General features: G+C 42.6%; 1 long non-coding RNA gene across 1 annotated transcript in view; it reads right to left on the bottom strand.

The window, feature by feature from the left end:
* LOC108449662 overlaps nt 1-19,200 on the bottom strand; it is a 101,799-nt gene that overhangs the window by 49,154 nt on the left and 33,445 nt on the right. The window contains exon 2 of the long non-coding RNA XR_001865921.1: nt 15,188-15,277. This is a non-coding gene — a long non-coding RNA (uncharacterized LOC108449662). The remainder of the gene's footprint in view (nt 1-15,187; nt 15,278-19,200) is intronic.

The raw sequence follows: 19,200 nt of genomic DNA, 5'->3' as shown, positions 1-19,200 counted from the left end.
CTTTCCCTGCACAGGGGTGGGCAGGGATGGGTGGCTTATCCCTGTGCTGCTCTCCCAGCTGTTCTCCCTACCCCAGCTGAGGCAGGGAAGGCAGCCCAGTGCCTTGGGCAGCTCCAGGCTTTGCTGTATCCAAAACCTGCCCTGCAGCCACCTCCATGGCAATGGACCAGAGCTGTGTGTGTTCAGGTGAATCACATTAGAGCTATTTAGTACTGGGAATTTCTATATTTATAACGTAACAGTGGCAACTTAAGTGCTCCAGGGTCCCTGGACTCACACATCTATCTTCTGGAATTACTTGTCATGGAGGTGTCAAACCCAGGAGCATCAGGATGACAGTTTGTTAAAATGGGCAAGCTAAAAGATTCTGCTCAGTTAACACTTGAATGGCTTATGAGCCACTCATTTTCATATTTGATTTAAGTTTGAGGGAGTTGATTGCATGTGGAAGTGCAGGGCCTGACAATAAACAAAGGAGTCATTCATAGGGCAAAAGCCTTTTGTTTCAAACCAAACTTGCAGAATCATGGCAGGCTGTCTCTTGTTCTGAACCTGTTTCTCCTACAACTGGTTTGAACACACACTGGTCCTGGGCATCTTCTACACAGGAACAGTCAAAATACGTGACAGCTCTGTGATCCAGATGTGCTTTTGTTTTGTGCCATTGTTTTATTTGCAGATGTACCATCAGCTACCACAAAAGAGGGTATTTCATCTAGTGCTCTCAGCCCTCAGCTTCTTGCCACCATCTCTGAGCTGTTGCTGAACTGGGGGGACCTCACTTTTCCTGGCAGAGCTGCTTGGAAGAGCCCTTCTTGCTTCAGAAGAAATGGCTGGGTTAGCCAAATGGAACAGGTCTGACCAGGATGAGGGGTTTGGAGAGGGCAGTAGGTGGGATGTGTTCTGGGGCTGACATGTCTCACACCATGCAGGACCCTCAGCACACACCATGGGTGGATATTTTACCAATGTTTGGGCTCTTCTTTCCCATCAGACACTCTGCAAGCAGCCACCAAAACACAGCTGTGACATAAATAGGCGAGAATTAAGTGGAACTATCCACATATCTCTTAACAACAAGCACTGCCTGAGATTTCAAAAGTTCATAAAATTCCAGGGGAGTTAGGTTTTTTCCTCCCAGCCACCAAAAAGCTGTTCATTGTGGAAGAGCAATCTCCTCCATTCTGAGACCCCAGTGAGCCAAAAGTGCAGAGGCTGAAGGAGAAAAAAAAAAACAGGCAAGTATTTCCTCTGCCGCCTGGTCACCTCCTTTTCAAAGGGATGTAACTCAGTGCAATTACAGTGCAGGGAAGTCAAAAAATCACTGCCCATCATATGTACAAGAGATACAAACCACATCCAAGCCCTTCATACTCCCAGTGAGCAATTCCAGGCACTTTGTGCACTGGTTTATGGCAGCCTGGACAGGAACTAAAATGTACTTAGGAAGTTCCTACTAAAAACACAGCATTATCATCTAAAGGCCTCAGGTGATGTTCTGAATTTTTAACTATATAAACAAATATGATGATCTTTGTTATTTAGAGAGAAGCAGATGGAAACAGGGATCAGAACAGTGTGTAGGTAAGAACACAACTAAAGACAGACCAAATGAAATCATGGTACAAAAAAAGCAACACATCTGCCGGGATAAGGAAGGATACAGAGACACAGAGAGAATGTCATTGTCTTCAACTTCCAGGTCTCAAAAATGCCTGAGAATAAAAACTCCACGAGTCAAAAATATCATCATAAACTTCTTGAAGTACTTACCTCTGTTTATTCCTGCCTTTCATAATTTAAAACACACTGTATATGAAAATCTGCCATCTCAAATTTCATTTTATTGTAAAATATAATGAATCAAAATGAAATATTTCAGAAATGGAAAAGAAAAAAGGAAGAAATCACAGAAATGAGAAAGCTCTAGTTAGGTCAGTTAGCATTCCAAACAGTTTGTTTGAAAAATTCTTTGAAAGCTGCCAGCTCCTGACAGTTGGCTTTTTTAAACACAACAGGATTTTTCTGATAAAAAACTATTTTGTTTATTATTTTTTGACTGCTTGACTTCAAGTAAAGCTCATTTTAAGCAGATTATATTGCAATTAGATCTAACAACTTTTGCAAGGCATGGATAAAGACCTACAGCATTGAACTCTGAGGGAGAGAGAATTCCTTAGATCAGTAAATTAATATGCTTCAGTAAGTCCATTCTTGTTCGTGAGCAAGTGGCTGATATTTCCTGCAGTCAGACCCTGCCTGACCCTTGGTAAATGGAATGCAGTTCAAAGACTTGACGTTGCAGTGTAGATTTCTAAGCAACATTTTTCACTGCCATAATGCAAATTCAGTGTCAAGCCAAAGCTTCCAGGATGGATTCAGTTAGGGGACTCTAATTTGATCATTTGGCTGTGGCTGCAGGTCCTCCACCTGAACAGCAGCACATCAGGATGTCTGAGATGAGATAGTGCCTGCATGTACAACCAAAAATCTGTAGGCAAGCTGGCCAACAGCACAGCCCCATTTTCTGGTGGCTGTACATTCCTGGTTGGGGTCTTCCTCAAACTGATAAAACATGGAGCAGACTGTATTTTTTTTGTTTCCCTAAGACATATTTCACCCAACACGTGCCATGTACAGCATAAGATGACAACATCCGTGAAGAGATTGTTTTGCACAGAGGAATTTGTGACTCATCAAGAAGAAAGGTGAGTTCTGCTGAATATATAATGCCAACTTTGACAGGAAATCTATGTTTCCACTAAGAGGCAGAGTATCAAATTAGCAAAGACAGCACAGTTCCAGAAAACTGCAGCTCAGCAGTTAACTTATGCAAGTGATGAACTTGGCATAAGTGACCTGAAGATTCCACCTCCTAGGAAACCCTCACATCCATAATAAAACCAGAGTGATTACCATGCATGGCTCTCCTTGGCTGTACATCACTGATGTGGGGCCATGCTGGGGCAGATCCACCTGGATGTGTCGGACCTGCTCTGGATGTGGAGTCAAACGTGGTGACACATCAAAAGAAGCTGTTGCAATGCCCCTGCACCCCTTCACCTCTATTTTTAGAATCAGCAAGGATGGTAGTGCTGTGGCTTTGCCTCCACCTTCACAATATAGGTGAAAAAACCCAAATGATGGGGAATTTCAACAGCTCCTTCTGTCTGTGTAACCACTACAAAGGAAGGACACTGGCAGCTCAGTATTGGTATCCAGCCAGCAGGTACATTACCTCAGACCCCACAGATGGTTTCAGGAGCTCTGCAGCTACAGAAATGACAGTCTTTCCTTTCCAGCCTGCAGTCTCTGAACAAACTCACTCACTTTTTAAGTATTAATGAAGTGCTCTGCTCACCTAATGAAAGCAAGTTTTCTGTACTGAGTGAGCTGGGGCCTTGGCAAGCCAATTAGTGCAAGATTTTGCAACTCCTACCCATGCTATTTAGTGCTGTTGTAGAAAGTGCTCACTGGCAGAGCTTTCTGGTGAGCTGGCAGAAACCAAATTGTCAAAAGTAATTTTCCCCCAAGGGCACAATCCACTTTGATACATTTTCTATTTTGAGAAATATAAGTGTTTCAGAACTGCCACTGATTCTAAAAGTGTTGGGCTGTTATTAAAGAACCAGCCTCAGATTTCAGCTTGGCATTCCTTGTTTAGAAATCATTTGCCTTGAAACGCACAAGAGTGTATTATTTAAATTAATAACAACATAACATAACCTAGGTATATATTAACTTCATACATCTATATTAACTTCAAGTTATTTTAAAAGTCTGAAGCAGCAAGATACCAGGGACAAGGATAAGAATTACGGAACGTTTAGGAATCCAGAAAGAGGAGAAATAAGAAAAGAAATAAAACATTAAGTTTTAGGACAGCTTGCAGAAGTTGTGATTGATTTCATGCAGTAGAAGTTGTCCCTGCTTTCAGCCACGAACATGAATGAACAAGCACAGACCAGGGAAACAAACCCAAGGGACCTTCAAGGGGACTGTGGGCATCCTCAGGGAGCAGTGTCCCACCACAGTACCTCCTGACCTCTAAACCCTGCTGGCATGCCATGCTCCAATGCCCTGAGGCTTCCATGACAGTTAAATCGAGGATTTGTATGCTGCCTCTCTGTGCATTTAATCCTCAGCGCTCCATTTCCCAAAGGAAGCTCTCATGGCTGCTATAGCTGGCATTCCCCTGAGCTGTGATGCAGCCTGTGGTGATGGGATCTCTGAGGAAGACTTTTCACACAGTGCTTCTCCCCTGCTACAATAATTCCCAAGTTCTAATTTTCCTCATGCCACTGCTGCTCAAGAGCAGTGAGTTATGATGTCTGGAGGCTGAGGAGGGAAATGATCAGTCAATCGAGCAGGCTCCATTCTCCCAGCTAGGATGCAGGGGTACTTCAGAGCATTTAGGAGACTGGAAAAGTTGCTCAGTTAGTGCCCAAGCAAACCTGAATGTGGCACTGATCAGTAATTTATAGTCACACAGGCCCAGCCCTACCCTTTTGTAGGGTGTACTGTGAAGGTGTTTCTGTCTCTCAAACACTTCTCCAAGTATTTGTGACCCACACTATGGTATAACTATGACTGGAGGGCGATTAAGATACCAGCTAACCCCAGCACCCCTGAAAGCTCAGTGATTAAATACATAGTATATTCTTACTTTCTTGTACTTCATGTGTTTTATGCAGCTCAGCTGCACTAAGGGCAAAACCCTAACAAACTTTGGCTTACAAGTACGTTTTGCAGCTAACAAATACCTGCCTCAGCTTCAGTGTTCATAGACTAGCAAAAAGCAGTCATTAAGTTCTATTTACTTATGGAAGATTTTCCTAGATGCGAGAGAATGCCCCCTCCTTCCTCTGAGTTTTTCACTGTGGAGCTCTTTGAATAATCTTTTATGCTCTGGGGTATTGAAATACTAAGCTCTGACAAAAAGAAGGCTTCATGGAAAAAATCAAATTAGAATCATCTCTTTTTAATGAGCCTGTGTCTATGGCTGTTTCTCATCATTTTCCATAGAGGAAGAACCAAGTTCTTGGATGAGGTGAGAAGCAATCAGAAGTGTCAGCAAAAACAACACACTTTCTCCTAGCTGCCGTGTCAGTTTAATTCTGGAAAACCACACATTTCTCAGTATTATCAGTTAGCAAAAGAAACCAAGTGGATTATTAGTTAATGCTATGGGATTGCTAACATTACCTCTCTGTGCCAACGTGGAAATGGTCTCCTAGTCCAAAAATGCTTATATACCCAAGCACATGGAAATATTTAAGAATAATGAAATCTTAAAGTTTTCCTGGCTTTATAACATCATCTACAAGTGAGATATTGTATCATCTTCAATGAAAAGAAGATTCAATCCTGTCGATGCCCTATTCACCAATCAGGTAACAGATTCATCCCTTTCACTTCCCCTCTCCTGCAGACTTCCTGTACGTCACATTCTGGCTTACATGCATTTAAATAAAAGTCTCCTCTCTTTGAATGTTACTGGTGGACTTTTTTTGCCCAAAGGTCAGCATCCCCTCTGAGTGTACTGCATGCCTTTGGACAAAATACAGAGGTAGTATCACAAACTGAAATACAATAACATGATTACAAACTACGTCTCAGCTAATGCTGAGCAGTCCACTCTTAGCTCTACTTTTCATTAACAATTCGTACTCTACCTTTTTAGATGAAAAAGGAGTTGGAGAAGAACTAGGGAAAAAAAAAAAAGGAATCCTAGAAAACTTCACTTGACATTGGTGCCTAATGTAAACTCTGTAACGTGGGACTACATGGCCAGATCATCCTTCCAGAACGCCCTGCCCCGTATGGAAACCTGGAAAAGGGACTTGCTGTTGATCCACACATCAAAATACAGAGCAGAGTGAAGCTGCTCTGAGGTAGTGGGAAGTTTTTCTAAAGACCAGAACACAGCTGTGCTGGAAGCACTGAGCAGGAGATTGCAGTCCCCAGCCTGCCTGCCAGGCAATCAGAGCCCGTCAATAAACCAATACCCAGCCATACCCTTCCCTCCCTATTCTCCATCCCCACCACCTGGTTTGCAGATACTTTGTATTCCCTGAATTGCCTTGCTGCTTGAGCTACACAGGCACAGAGTTAACAAAACTCAAACATGAGTTCATGCAGCTCTGTCTCTGTGAAGGGAAGGAAGGGGGAAGCAGAATGCAGAAAGCACCGATAGGCCCGTGGTAAGGCAACAGCATTTTCTCAAAGCTATTGATTTTCTGTCACAACTCTTTACTGAAATCACAGCATGGCCTTCTGGCTGGCTGAGATGCATTTTTGTGTAAACATGCTCCCTGGTGTCTCTGTATTATCACATTATCCTCACATGCCAACTCTCAGCATCCCTGTCACCACTAGAAGCTGACACACAGGTTTCCTTTTTATAAAAACATAAAGCTGCAATAAATTCCAGTTCAGTTTAAACTAAACCCATTGTTCCTGATTCATATTCATAGTACCTTATTCCCAGCATCAGAATTTTCCCTCTCCTTGTTTTTCTCTCTTTGAAGGAAAATGCTGTTTACTGGGAAGCTGTGCTAAAGCTCTAATTAACATGAGTTGCACTGAGCAAAAAGCACACCAGCAAACAGGCCTGTTCTTACCCTATTTTTAAATCATATTACATTTCAAGACATGCTCCCTCTGTTGTGTAGGCCCACACAGTCACTTAGGGCTCACTGCCTGCTTCAGCTGCTGGCTGTTTCCCAAATTTTCCTTCCCTTCTTATTCTCTGCCCATGGAGACAACAAACGAGCTGTTTCCACAATCAGGAGAGGCTCCTTGCTGAGTCAAAAGAATGAGCTCTTGTTAGAGAGGAAAATACTCTCAAGACACAGGTGTGCAAGCGACATCATAATTACCATCAGAATAGATGGTCTGCAAATTGCCCAGCATTCGTAATTAACCGTGCTCTCTAATGAAGACCACTCTGTGTGGGATTACCACCTAATAATGCTTCATAGCTGCATGAACAAAGCTTTATTTCACTGAGAAAATGAGGATCAAATATTCACAGAAGTAATCTACCCCAGAGTGCAAGATCCCCAAGTCAGGGATAAAACTGTGGGTTATTTAAATATCAATCAAAACGAATTTGTTCTTAAACACTGGTTTACCACTGAGATACAAGCCAAGCTAATGGGAGCTGCATCATGGAAATCTCTTCTGGAACCTGGTGAGATGCATCTGCAGGTCCTGAGGGAGCTGGCAGAGGATGTGGCCAAGCCACAATCCATCATATCTGAGAAGCCATGGCAGTTTTACAGTTACTGACTTTAAAAGGGGAAATATAACCCCACTTTTAAAAAGGGGAAAAAAGGAAAACCTGGGGGACTACAGTCTCACCTTGGTGCCCAGCAAGATCATGCTAAGGCACGTCAGTGGTAATGGGAATGTAACTGGTGACAGCCACCATGGCTTCACTAAGGGCAAGTGGTGCCTGACAAATTGGATGGCAAACTGTGACAGAGTTATCGTGTTAGTGGATAAGGGAAGAGCAACTGATGTCATCTACTTGGGCTTGTGCAAAGCATTTGACACTGTCTTGTTTGATGTCTTCGTGTCTGAAACAGAGAGAGACATTGCTGGGAGAAAAGGATTAAAACCTGAAGATTTGGCGAGGAGGGAACAGTTTCACTGGAAGTGACCTCGCATCTGGGAATGCTAAGAATATCAGTGTGGGAAAACTAGTATTTGCTAGGACAAACTAAGCCTGAGAGATCCTGTGTCCCTGTATGCCTCTGCCTCCTGGTGTTGTTGGTGAGGCAACAAAATAAATCTGCTCTTTGCATTGCACCTGGGGCTTGGTGCTCAACCAGATTGGCTCTATGTGTTGATTCACACCCACATAGATTTGATGTGTGGAAAAGGAATTGGCTGGATGGTCATACTCCAGGAGTTTTGCTCAATGACTCAAAGTCCAAGAGGAGAGCAGTGACAAATCCATTCCACATGGATTGGCACTGGGAGCAGAGCACTGATATCTTTGTTGGTGACATGGACAGTGTGCTCAGTGCACCCTCAGATTTGTTGATGACCAAAGCTGTGAGGTGTGGTCAACACACTGGAGGGGAGGGATGCCATCCAGAGGGACCTGGATAGGCTTCAGAACTGGGTCTGTATGAAACTCATGAAGACTGCTTAGTCCTGAAGACAGGAAAGTTCTTCAGCAAGCTCCTCCTCTCCCTAACTCAGCCTGGACCCAGTCTGAAGCTTAACTGATTCTATGATCTGTGGCAGAAAGGACAAGAGGCACAGTTGCAGCAGCCTGTACAGGTTTTATCCCAGAGTTTAAAAGTCACTTTGCAGAAAGTGTAAAGCACTTTTAGATTCTGCTGGTGCCAGAGAATCACCATTAATGCCGGTTTTTAATGTATCCAGGGTCAATAAAATTGGGGAAATTCCAGTGTAAGGATGTTGGATATTTGCTCGTTACCAATTCAAATGTTATTCTGATGAGGTCAGGGCCTAATTGTACAAGGACACTGAGACCTAAAGAATAAATGATAAAAACATGCCCTGATTTCTTAAGGAAGAATTATAGCAGCGATTAGCATTTGTATCACACTTAGTGTCAAAGTACCCCATAGCACTTCACAAAGCCCATCTCTGCCCCACCGTGGTCATCCAGCAATCCTGGAGGTCAGCAGCACTTTGTGCATCTGCCCTTCCTCCTCCTTCCCAGGCAGCACTGGCAGAGCCAGGCATACCACACGGAGTGGTCAGGGTGCAACACTGCAGCATTTACGGGGCAAGAGAATCCAACAGCCTCTGAAAGCTCCTGGGGCTACCTGGCTTTCTCTAAGCCTCCTGCAGGACCGACTTCCTGCCCTCTGTCCCTTTGGCACTATCAGAATACCCTCACTGGAGCAACTCCAGTCAGCCAGGGCCACAGAATGCCCGAGACATAATCAGCTTTGCATTGTGAGAGAAGACAAAATATGACACGAATGGAGGAGAGAAAACCTGGTTTATCCATGCTGATTTTGGTGGTTTTCTTACAATTCGTGTCAACCCAAACCTCAGCCAAAATAGTTTTGAATGGTACCACAAAGTTAAAAGGAAAATGTGGTGTCTGGCCATACCGAGGGATTAGTTTTGTCAGGACAAAACCTCCTATAGCTGACTTAATAACTTGGCAAAGGCACTGTAAATAAAGGCAACACTGAATCTGCCAATTCCCAGCTTGTCAAGCTCTTCCACAACCAACAAACCACAAAAGTAATTACAGACAGTTAAAATGCAAAGAGCAGGAGGACATTTCCTAAAAGGCACAATTACTGTGCCCCTAGAGGCTGGGTTTAAGTTTACACCCTGAATTAATTTCCATTCATTTTCATCTGAAATTTGTTTGGCTTTCCCAAGATGTACGTTTGAGATGTTTCCAATTTATCTGAGACTTCATCATGAAGGAACTTGCAGCACACACTTCAATGACGTGTTTAAGTCCCTCATTCCCGTGACATTTGGCAATAGTCAGCTTTCTATGAGGCAGACTTCTAAATAGCCCAAAATAAAGATGTTGTTTTCAGCATCTTAATTTGGAGTTTTCAGTATCAGTCTCAAAAAATGAACTATTTATTTGCAGGGTTGAGTTGATAATCCTACATATCTGTTGGCTGCAGGGCCGAAAGATGCTCCTATGAACATCTAATCTTGTTTCCTGGATAAAAATGATACAAATTTCACCACAAGTGCTTGTATTCCTCAGAACATTTCTTGGGTTTTGAGTAGAAACACACATATGCATTCAGCACTGAAACAGGCTTGAATCCAGCTACACAAATGTTGTAACAACAACAGAGGGAAACAAATGAAATGTTACAGCCCTTTCACATGGCCCAAGCAGTGGAAGAAGCGTTGAGCTCCTGGGAATGCTCTTGCTCTCAGAAGGGAACAAGAAGAGATGATAATCATCCAAAAATTATCCAAAGAGGTGTCCCTGTGCTGCTCAACACCCTGAAAGCTGCGCACTGATAGGTGTTCACACCATTTAACTTCAGACATTCCCAGTTTGATACCTCCATGTACAGTTACTGAAAAGAGAGGCAGGTTCCTAACATGGATTCTCTGTAACACCCTCCAGAAGTCCCATTTCCCTTTGGAGTACCCAGGTTCCTAAGAACTATTCTAAGAATATCCTTTATTGTCTCACTTTTCTGGCTCTTGGGCAGAATATATATTGTTCTTTCACAGTAGGTAATTTATTCAGAGGCATTTTCCAAGTCAGAGGAGTTACTCCCAGCCCCAGCTGAGCTTCTTGGTAAATGTGCCCTGTGCAGAACAGCAAACACAGAGAGGACAAAGCTGAGGAGGGTTCAGCTGTGCCAGCAAAGCACACTAAGGGGCTACACAAACTGCTCAGCCTCCCTAGAACACAAGAAGTTTAAATTTGGCGGGAGGGAGTCTTTTATAAATCTGGAAACAGATGGCTCCTGTGTGTGCTGTACTTCCATCTACCTTTTTCCCAAGGCCACAGAGGAGCCCAGACTGATGCTGACTGGGAGAAGTCCAGACCATTTCTGCCACTCATTAACATGAGCAGTGCAGAACCTCATGAAATTACCCATAGAAATAACAAGACTGTTCTCAGGAATCACTGGGAATCCCACTGCCAGAGCTACAAACCACCACACCTAACCTGCTCTGGGTTAGGCAGACAACACCACGGATCACAACCAAGGTCAGCAATTTGATACTTTCCTGCTTCAGTACATGATGTAACCAAAGTCTCTGTAAGACCTGTTCTTTACAGACATTCTCAACACACAAACAGAAATCAAAAATCTCCAGTCTGCCTGCTTAAATCCTGCTGGAGTATATCTGTACACTTCACTACAAAGCCCCACCAAAGAAGAGCAGATTTATGTCAGATGGGCATATGACACTGTTTCTTTCTTCCCCTTATGCATCCTTACCACTGACATACCAGGCACCTTGTTGAGATGCCTGTGCTTTATAGAACAGCTATAAGGAGCATTACTAAAAAAAACAGTTTTCATTATTCACAAAAGCCTATATAAGTTACCAGGCCAGTATTTCAGTCATTTAGTGTTATTTTCTGCCAGGAATATACAAGTTAATATGACCTTTTACAACATCTATCCTTAAGATGCCTCCAAGCTATGATGGGATTACAAAATTTGAAATCTGCTGAGGCAGATGAAACATTTCATGTTAGAATGACCTGAAAAATACAGGGTATGCCCATGTATTCCCTCGAAATTCTCATTCAGTGGGTTTCAGGGTTTATTTTTCCTCTCTGCTGATTTGCAGACCCTTAAGCATTTCCCTTTGGATCCCCCAATGTCAGCACAATATTAATATTCTTGCCTTTCTTAATTACCTTTCTCAGATCTCTTAGAAGCAGCTAATAGACCAACAGGGATCCATAGAGAATAATCTGAAAATGATGAGTTAATAACTTCATAAGGACAGGCCCTTAAGTGATTGTCCTTCAAAGAAGGACGCACTTTAATAACAGTGTATATATTATATAGCAGTTTCCTGTTCTTCTGTCTTGCATAACAGAAATAACAACTGCAACCTTTGCAATCCTTTGACACTACATTTGTTTAAACTGTCACAAAACTTGCCCAGAGCAGGCTGGGGCAGTCAGGGTCAGCAGAATGGTGAATTCCAGGCTCAGGAATTCCGGCAAGCTACAGTATGCAAAACAGACTTGATGGTAATGCTTATTTTTATGTGGCTCTCTCCATGAGGAGGGTTACAAAATGCTCCATGCAGAGCCAATCATTCACAGTTCAAGCAACCAGGGATGGCGCTGAGGGAAACCTCATTTCAAAAGGAAAGTAATATACATTTTAGTACTGGAAGTTTTAATGGTAATGTACACTAGAGAGAAATAGCACTTAGAAAAATGCACTAATGATACTGTCTTTTTGATGGAGACATCAGAGGAATGATTTCCATGGCGCTTTTGATCCTGGACTCTGAAGGTGAAATTTTCTGTTCAGGAGCTGATGTGTAAGTTTTTATGAGGCTCTCATTAACCTTAGCTTGAAACTTTCAGTGGGACACACACTTTTACTAGACACTGTGTAGAGGTAAATTTAAGGAAGATGAAGTCTATTAGAAAACAACAAACTTCAAAACCAACTATTTCACTCAGGAGATTTTTATCTGAAGTCTCATTAGATGACTCACAACTATTCTCAAGCCCCAAGGAACACCCGCCTGGAATGTCACACGAAGGATGCTGCAGACATACAACTCTGGTTTGTAAAATCAAGCCAAGGCAATAAACTTGGTCAACAGGCAAAATCCAGGGTAGCTTTCTCTACAGCACTGGGGCACTGACCTGTGAGAAAGGGGAGGGGGGAAAAAAATTCAAGACCACTTCTTAAGACTGTGCAGAGAAACAGATTCTCAGGTGTTAACCCTCAGCACCAGGTGCCCAATTCACAAGGTAACAGCCTGGTTGTAACTTTTCCACCTCAGCAAGCAGGGAAAACAGTATCAGTCCTTTTAAGTTGTAGTCCTGCTTGTGAAGGATGAAATCTTTAAAAAACCTGGTCACTGCTGACCAAACAAATACACAGTATAATGTTGGCTATAAGCTGCAGCTGAAATGTGTGTTTAAATTATACACAGAACAAACTCAAACACCATCCATGCTTCCAAGGGTGTTCAAGAAGGTATTTCAAGATTTCTGTGAACAATTTGCAAGGTGAAAACATCCAAACCTGTTTCAAAAGTTCTTTGCCTCAGGCACCAGCTCTATCTCTACATTAAGTTTTCATACACAGAGGTAGAGAGCAGATGGCCAGTGCAAGCAGACAGTTTTCAACAGGGGTGTTTCAGTCTCTCAGTCAGAGGTTTATCTGAGCAGCCTGTGCTCTGTTTAACAGAAACATCCAAAGCCCAAAGATCAGGATCGCTTAACCGTTCACATAAAAAGATGAAGAAGAAATGCAGACACTATAGGAGTTCATTAAATGATGCTGTTTATTGGCAAGTCATCTGTCAACCTGACACTGGGCTATTTAGACACCTGAAAAAGACCTGTTTTCAGAGTCCTTCTGTGAAAACCTGAACAACGTTTGCTCTGGGATGCACATCATGTTAGCTAAAATTAACATTTTTGTCTCTCAGCTTTTTCAATTGTCTAAATTCTGACCTCCCAAGCATTGTTTCTCTTTGCAAGTTTAACTTGCTATGATGTAGATGGAAATAGTGCAGAGTATTTCAAGCTGCCTGGCTCTGAAGGAATAGAAAGGATGTAATCTTGGAGGTGGGAAAGGAGAGAAGAAGAACTGCTTTGTTGTAACACACTACTCCTTGTTCAAAAGGCTGTGTGACACCTCCAAGTTTTGACAACACAGCTGCATTTATATCTACTTGTGATGAGAGTTCCCATCAGCTCAAACTTGGCATTGTGCCTGACTGGCAATTCATTACTTACTGTAAAGTAGGAGCACTTTTTAAATCACAGCAGCTCCTCTTTACTGCTCTCTCTCCACTCTACCCTGAGGAGCTGACGTGCCTAAGTGGAGATGCCACCACCGAGCTCTGGGGCGGTGTTCCCCAGCTGGTGCACAGCCTGTTTATTCCAAACAGGGGCCTCAGAGAGATGCTCCAAATCGTAGTCTGAGGCAGCCTCTCTCCCCATCCACCACAGAGATAGCCAAGATATGTAAAATGAGTAATGAAGGGGAAAAACATAAAACATGGCTCTGTTCAAGAATTAATGTGCTCATTTTAACTCAACAAGCTCAATCTTCTCTGTTTACAGCCTAAATTATCTCCTTTAACACTGAAACAATAGAGGGAGAACACTGCCACTGCTTCCCTCATGGTAAGCAGACAGGTGCATGCTGCTTGTTGGAGTTAAAAAATGAGCCTCCTAATAGGATAATATAGTTTGGATTATATTAGTTAGAGAAAAATTGAGATGAGAAAGCCTCAAAGGCATAATCATCATGAAACATGGGGCTGATTACTGAGAAGTGCTGAGCTGCAGACAAAGTCATTGGGTGTTATATGTGCATGATAATATGATCACTACTGTCTTTCCACAAATTATGGGCAAAAGGTAGATTTTCATACAGCTACCCATCCAAGTTTCCCTCACTAAGTGTTTTTATACATAAATTTTTAAAATCCGCAGCTCATAATCGTTCCCATTTAAACCTCTGCAAGTGCACAGAACAGCAGCACAATTATTTATAATCCATATGTAGAATGCAGAAATTGTATAGCATTCGATGAACATGCACTGCTGCACATTCATGCAGAGGAACAATATCACAGAGACATTGCTTGAAGGAAGATCAATCCTCTTGACCAATGTAATGAAGAGAAAATTAAGGCTAATGAGAAGATCAATCCAAGAAAATTCAAAGACTTCAGCTATTACTCCAACTAGAGATCAGAGGAAAAGTGGTTTTACATCACTGGGATTTTCCAGTGTGTCTGAGGAACCAGAACACTCTACAGCTTCACAGGCCCTGTTCTGACAGTGAGCAGGGAAAGGATCACACAGCACCAGCTGCACCTACCAGTGGGCTGGGCAGCCTGGACTGTTATCCCATAGTGAAAATAAAGGTACTGCAGCAAAGGAACAAGATAAAAACTTGGCAATCAAGAGTGTTCTTGAAAAACCTTCACACCTGTGCCAAGGGAACATCTCTGCTGGTATCAGCCCAGACAGGAGCTCAGAGCAAACAGGAGGAAGGGCAAAAGTCAGAAGCTCTAGCAGAAAGTCCATCAGTGATACTTTAAGTGACTTGAACTGTGAGCCAAGAAATGAATAAATTATGACATCAAAGTCTGCACTCGTATTAAGTGACAGGGTCCTAATTTAATATTTATTTTTATGTTGGGGGAATTCATTACCCAGAAATGTTTATGTGCTCTCTAGAAAACACATATTCACTTTCTTCTTCTTAAATTACTGTTATTGGTATTCCTATTGGCAGGGGGAAATACAGAACCACACAAAACTGCCCAAATCACAACATAACACTTCAACATGTCCATCAGCTAATGCTAATCTATAATTGAACACCATGTAGGTACTCAGGAAATCCATTAAACTATATAGATTGTTCCTTCAGGATCAGTGCTTCAGGTTGCTTTACATAAGGAAAGGCATCCAAGGTCTAGGACACTGTGAAAAAACCCACAGATCTACAGAAATACTTACCAGGCATTTCAGGAAAGACATCTGACAATCAGAATGCTTGATAACTTCAAAAAGAATACACTCACTGAAGACGTCCACCACAGAAAATGCCTGCAAAGACATAAAAGGACTTGAATGGCTTTGAAAGTCAGTCAAAACTCATTCAAAATTGTGATTCCATGGTTTAACCCTAGCCATTTCTTTTCCTTACACAGATGGCCCATCTGTTTGACTGTGAAAAAAAATTGGCAAAGAAGGTAAATACATTAATGCTTTAACAGTTTTTAATGCTATGTGCTAATTGTCTCTATTACCAAATCAAAGGTGTGGGATAATAAAACAGAGACAAACCCCATGAAAAATCACAACTGAAATTAAAAAAAAAAGGGAAGTCTTGTATCTCCAGCAGAGAGGCATTACACCTGCTGCCTCTGAGTCAAAATGCTTTGCTGTAAAGACCTGCAACTCCCATCCCCTTTTGAAACAAAACTCTGAGCATGCCCTGATGATAAGCAAAATGTCAGAGTGAGGTCAGTGCTGCATTCAGATGACAAGCACAGGAGAATAGAACACCATTGGCACCATCCAGGACAGACAGAAATGCTCTGCAACATAATAGAAGTCCTTATATTTATTGAAAAACACATTTCTTTGCAATACTATGCTGTAAGCCAATTGTTCTCTTTCTCAAAGGCTCCTAATTTCCCACGTATTAGTTTCCTCCAGTGGTGCCAGTTGTTCATATGGATTTTCACACGTACAGTTCTCTCCCTATTCCATCAGAAGTTGGAGATGAAAACTCTTTTGAAACCCTTTCACTGTCAGAAGAGACTGCCTGATGAGAGCATAAGGCTGGCAACACAGAGAAGGAAAAAAGCCTGGTTTGAGAGTCCTGCCCATGTGTGCAGGGAATTGCTGTGCAGCTCAGCACTGAGTGCTCCAGTGTGTGCACACATGGAAACTGAGAAGAGCCTTCCCTGCTCCATCAGCCAGTGCTGGCTCAGAATTGAGAGCTGCTTGCTCTGATGGATGGTTCAGGCTCATTAAGATAAGCACATGACGTGGCCAACCCCACCTGGACATCATCTGAGCAACTATCCCAGGTAAAACATCTCCTGTCATTAAAAAGAACTGGAGCAATTGAGCTTCTGCTGCTTCTCCTGGATTAAGACTTCAAGAAAGCTTAAAGAAAGCAGTCTCCCACTGTAAGGAAAGAGATGACACCAAATCACTACACCTGGCTCACGGATCTGCTGAGAACTTGGGGGTGAGGACTGATAAGCAGACAGAGCTCATTTTCCTTACTAGCAGAAATGGGAAATAAGGCGAGTTGGAAAGATGTATGCCTTATAAGGGTACCATGTTTCGAGTGCTTTGAGGACAGGCTCCACCAGAGCACTCAGAATTGGCACTCTGAGCTAAAGGAAACAAATTATTAGACAACTCTGAAAACAAAAACTGCTGTGCTTTACCCTAAAAAATTCAAGTACCACACTGTCTGCAGGACAAAGCTGAAGTCTATCAGCAAATCTCTTACCTTCCTTACACCTCCTCTTCAGCATGTTAAGATTTTAAAAATTAGCTGCTTATCCCCAGCTTTATCCAAAGGAGACATGGCATTTTGTGAGACATTCATATTCTGATTCTAACTAGCAGGAGATCTCTGGAATATACCTTTTACAATAGGATTGCCAGTGTGCATCTGCTCCTTGTTCCTCTTCAGCTTTGCACTGTTTTCAGTAACAGACTACATCTGAGTTTGATTTCCTGCTTCCACTGGTCTCCTTGGAACTCTGAGAGCCAAAGTCACCACTGAAATCTTGGCAGAGGCCAAGCTTTAATTCACCAGTAATGCAATCCATTACAATTACAGATAAACTGCATAAGTGCTGGATACATTTATGGAAGTTGTATAGGAGAACTTGTCATTGATTTATCCTTTGCCAACCTGTTTAGCACCCTGGAACAAAACACAGACTTTCAGAAAGCTGCTCTCATTCCATTCAGCAACACAACACCTGTGAGTGAGAGCAAATGCTACTTCTACAGGCATTCTTCCTTACTCTGAAAGGGAAAGTAATACAGATTATTGGTGTGGAGAACTTCTACTATTTACTTTTCTTTCATGTCTTGACTTCATGAAAGCATTCCTTCATTGATTTTTTTTTTTTTTTAAAGTCAAAGCCATTGATGAAAGGGAATCACCCTTTACTGTACCATAAAGTGCTGCCTGCCACCCTCCAAAGGGCACTGCTCCAAATTAAAATATGATTAGACTCTCTAGGATGACCTTGTGAAAAATCAGGGACGTGTTTATTTCCCTGCCTTCCAAATCAACCTTGCTCGATTTAGAAGCAAAGAAAAGATGTTTTTCCTAATTGCCAGCCCTGAAAACTCTTGGAGTTTTCTGAGACTCTGAGTCTGTGCAGTCTCAGCAACAGTAAAGACAAGGAAATAGTTAATGATTCTCAGTGAAGAGCACAAATAGTTAACGATCCTGGGAGCTACCTGCAAGCAGACTCCAGCTCACTCATCTACAGCTGGGCTGAATCTGCAAGGCTGACAAATAAAAAAGCAATAAATGTTTCTTTCTTTCACCGAAACGTTAAGTCATAATTTACAACACAGAGATCCTTCATAGCTGCTCTACAAGAAAGGGGTTTATCTGCCCCTTAATTTCATACAGCAGGTAGCCAAAGGGTTTCTCTCCCTTTTTACTGAAACGACGCCCATTATGGGAGATAGATGTTAGCATGGGCAGCAACTCAGGAACTCCTCCCTGGGATGTGGGGCTGACTGGTTTTACATTAATGGATTATCCCAAACAGTTGGCTTCAGTCATGGCCAATGGATTTGACTCCCTGTACTTGAGGAAAATCTTAAATTCTCCTCGAGAGCCAAGGACTAACCTGCACTCCCAGCAGGCTCACCAAGGATTACCAGGAATCAGCATTCATCCAGCTGAGAAGCCAGAGCTACAGGAACAAGGCACCGGGCCACCAGTTAATCTCCTACTGAGACAGGAGCAGAGGAAGTTGTCAAACCTGCTTTTCTGCCACTGAGGCTCGATGCTTTGGCCATCACAAAACTGACCCTAAGAGAAGCTGGCTGAAAGTGCTGAGCTGGAAGCGCAGCATTGATTGGATTGCACTCCCAAACCCTGGCAGCAATCACGAGCAGCACTTGCTGGACGACCTACAGCACTTGACTCAGCACTTACTGGACAATGGCAGCAGCCACTGTCCAGGATAAAACATCCCCAAATTACAGCCATTTTCTATCTACCCATCAAGAGTCACAAGACCATCTTTTCCATGACAACGCTTATCTACTTTAGTCCCATGCTGCTCCTTGCAGCAGGACACAAGCTTCCCTTCACGCTTTAGAGACAGACACTAGAGAAGTCTGCTGCTGAGTGGAAATTAAAACTGTAGTAGCCACTAAGCTGGGAAAAAGATATTAATTCCAAGAGATAAATAGGGCAATGCTTATCCTGCCACCTTCTATACGAGACTCATTTAGGTATTCCTATAAGGTGCACATTTCCTGCTCACACACAAGCTCTTCTGCCTTCAAATACAACCCCTGTCTGATCCCTAACTGGTGTTAGCATCAGGGGCCTAAGGTGAATTTTGAGACTGGTCATCTTTAGCCCAGCCTTCTCAAGAGAGAACACACTCTACATTTCTATGTGCTGCACAGGTGGAAAAACTTCCAACAAATCTACTCTTGTTTTTTGCAAATGTCCAAAATGAAAGGTCACATGGAATGCACCATATGGAGCAAAATAAGGATGCCAGCTCTATTTTCTCATTTTGGTATCTATAACAAAGTTCACACAAACCTCCATGTGTGTTTGTTTTAATGTAACTCACAATCTGCACGATTTTAGAGAAGGCTTCTAAAATGCACTACATGTAACACCACTGGTTACTTTCACATGGCATCCCTTTAAGCCCAGGTGCAAGTCAGAAGCAGATGTGGACATTCATTTTTTTCTTTATTTTCAGGCAAGCGAGCCTATCTGCCCACCT

This window comes from Corvus brachyrhynchos, unplaced genomic scaffold (genome assembly GCF_000691975.1).
Source record: "Corvus brachyrhynchos isolate BGI_N302 unplaced genomic scaffold, ASM69197v1 scaffold279, whole genome shotgun sequence".
Classification (NCBI taxonomy): domain Eukaryota; kingdom Metazoa; phylum Chordata; class Aves; order Passeriformes; family Corvidae; genus Corvus; species Corvus brachyrhynchos.
The sequence above is the reverse complement of the archived record's forward strand: the minus strand, read 5'-3'. Positions and strand labels throughout refer to the sequence as shown.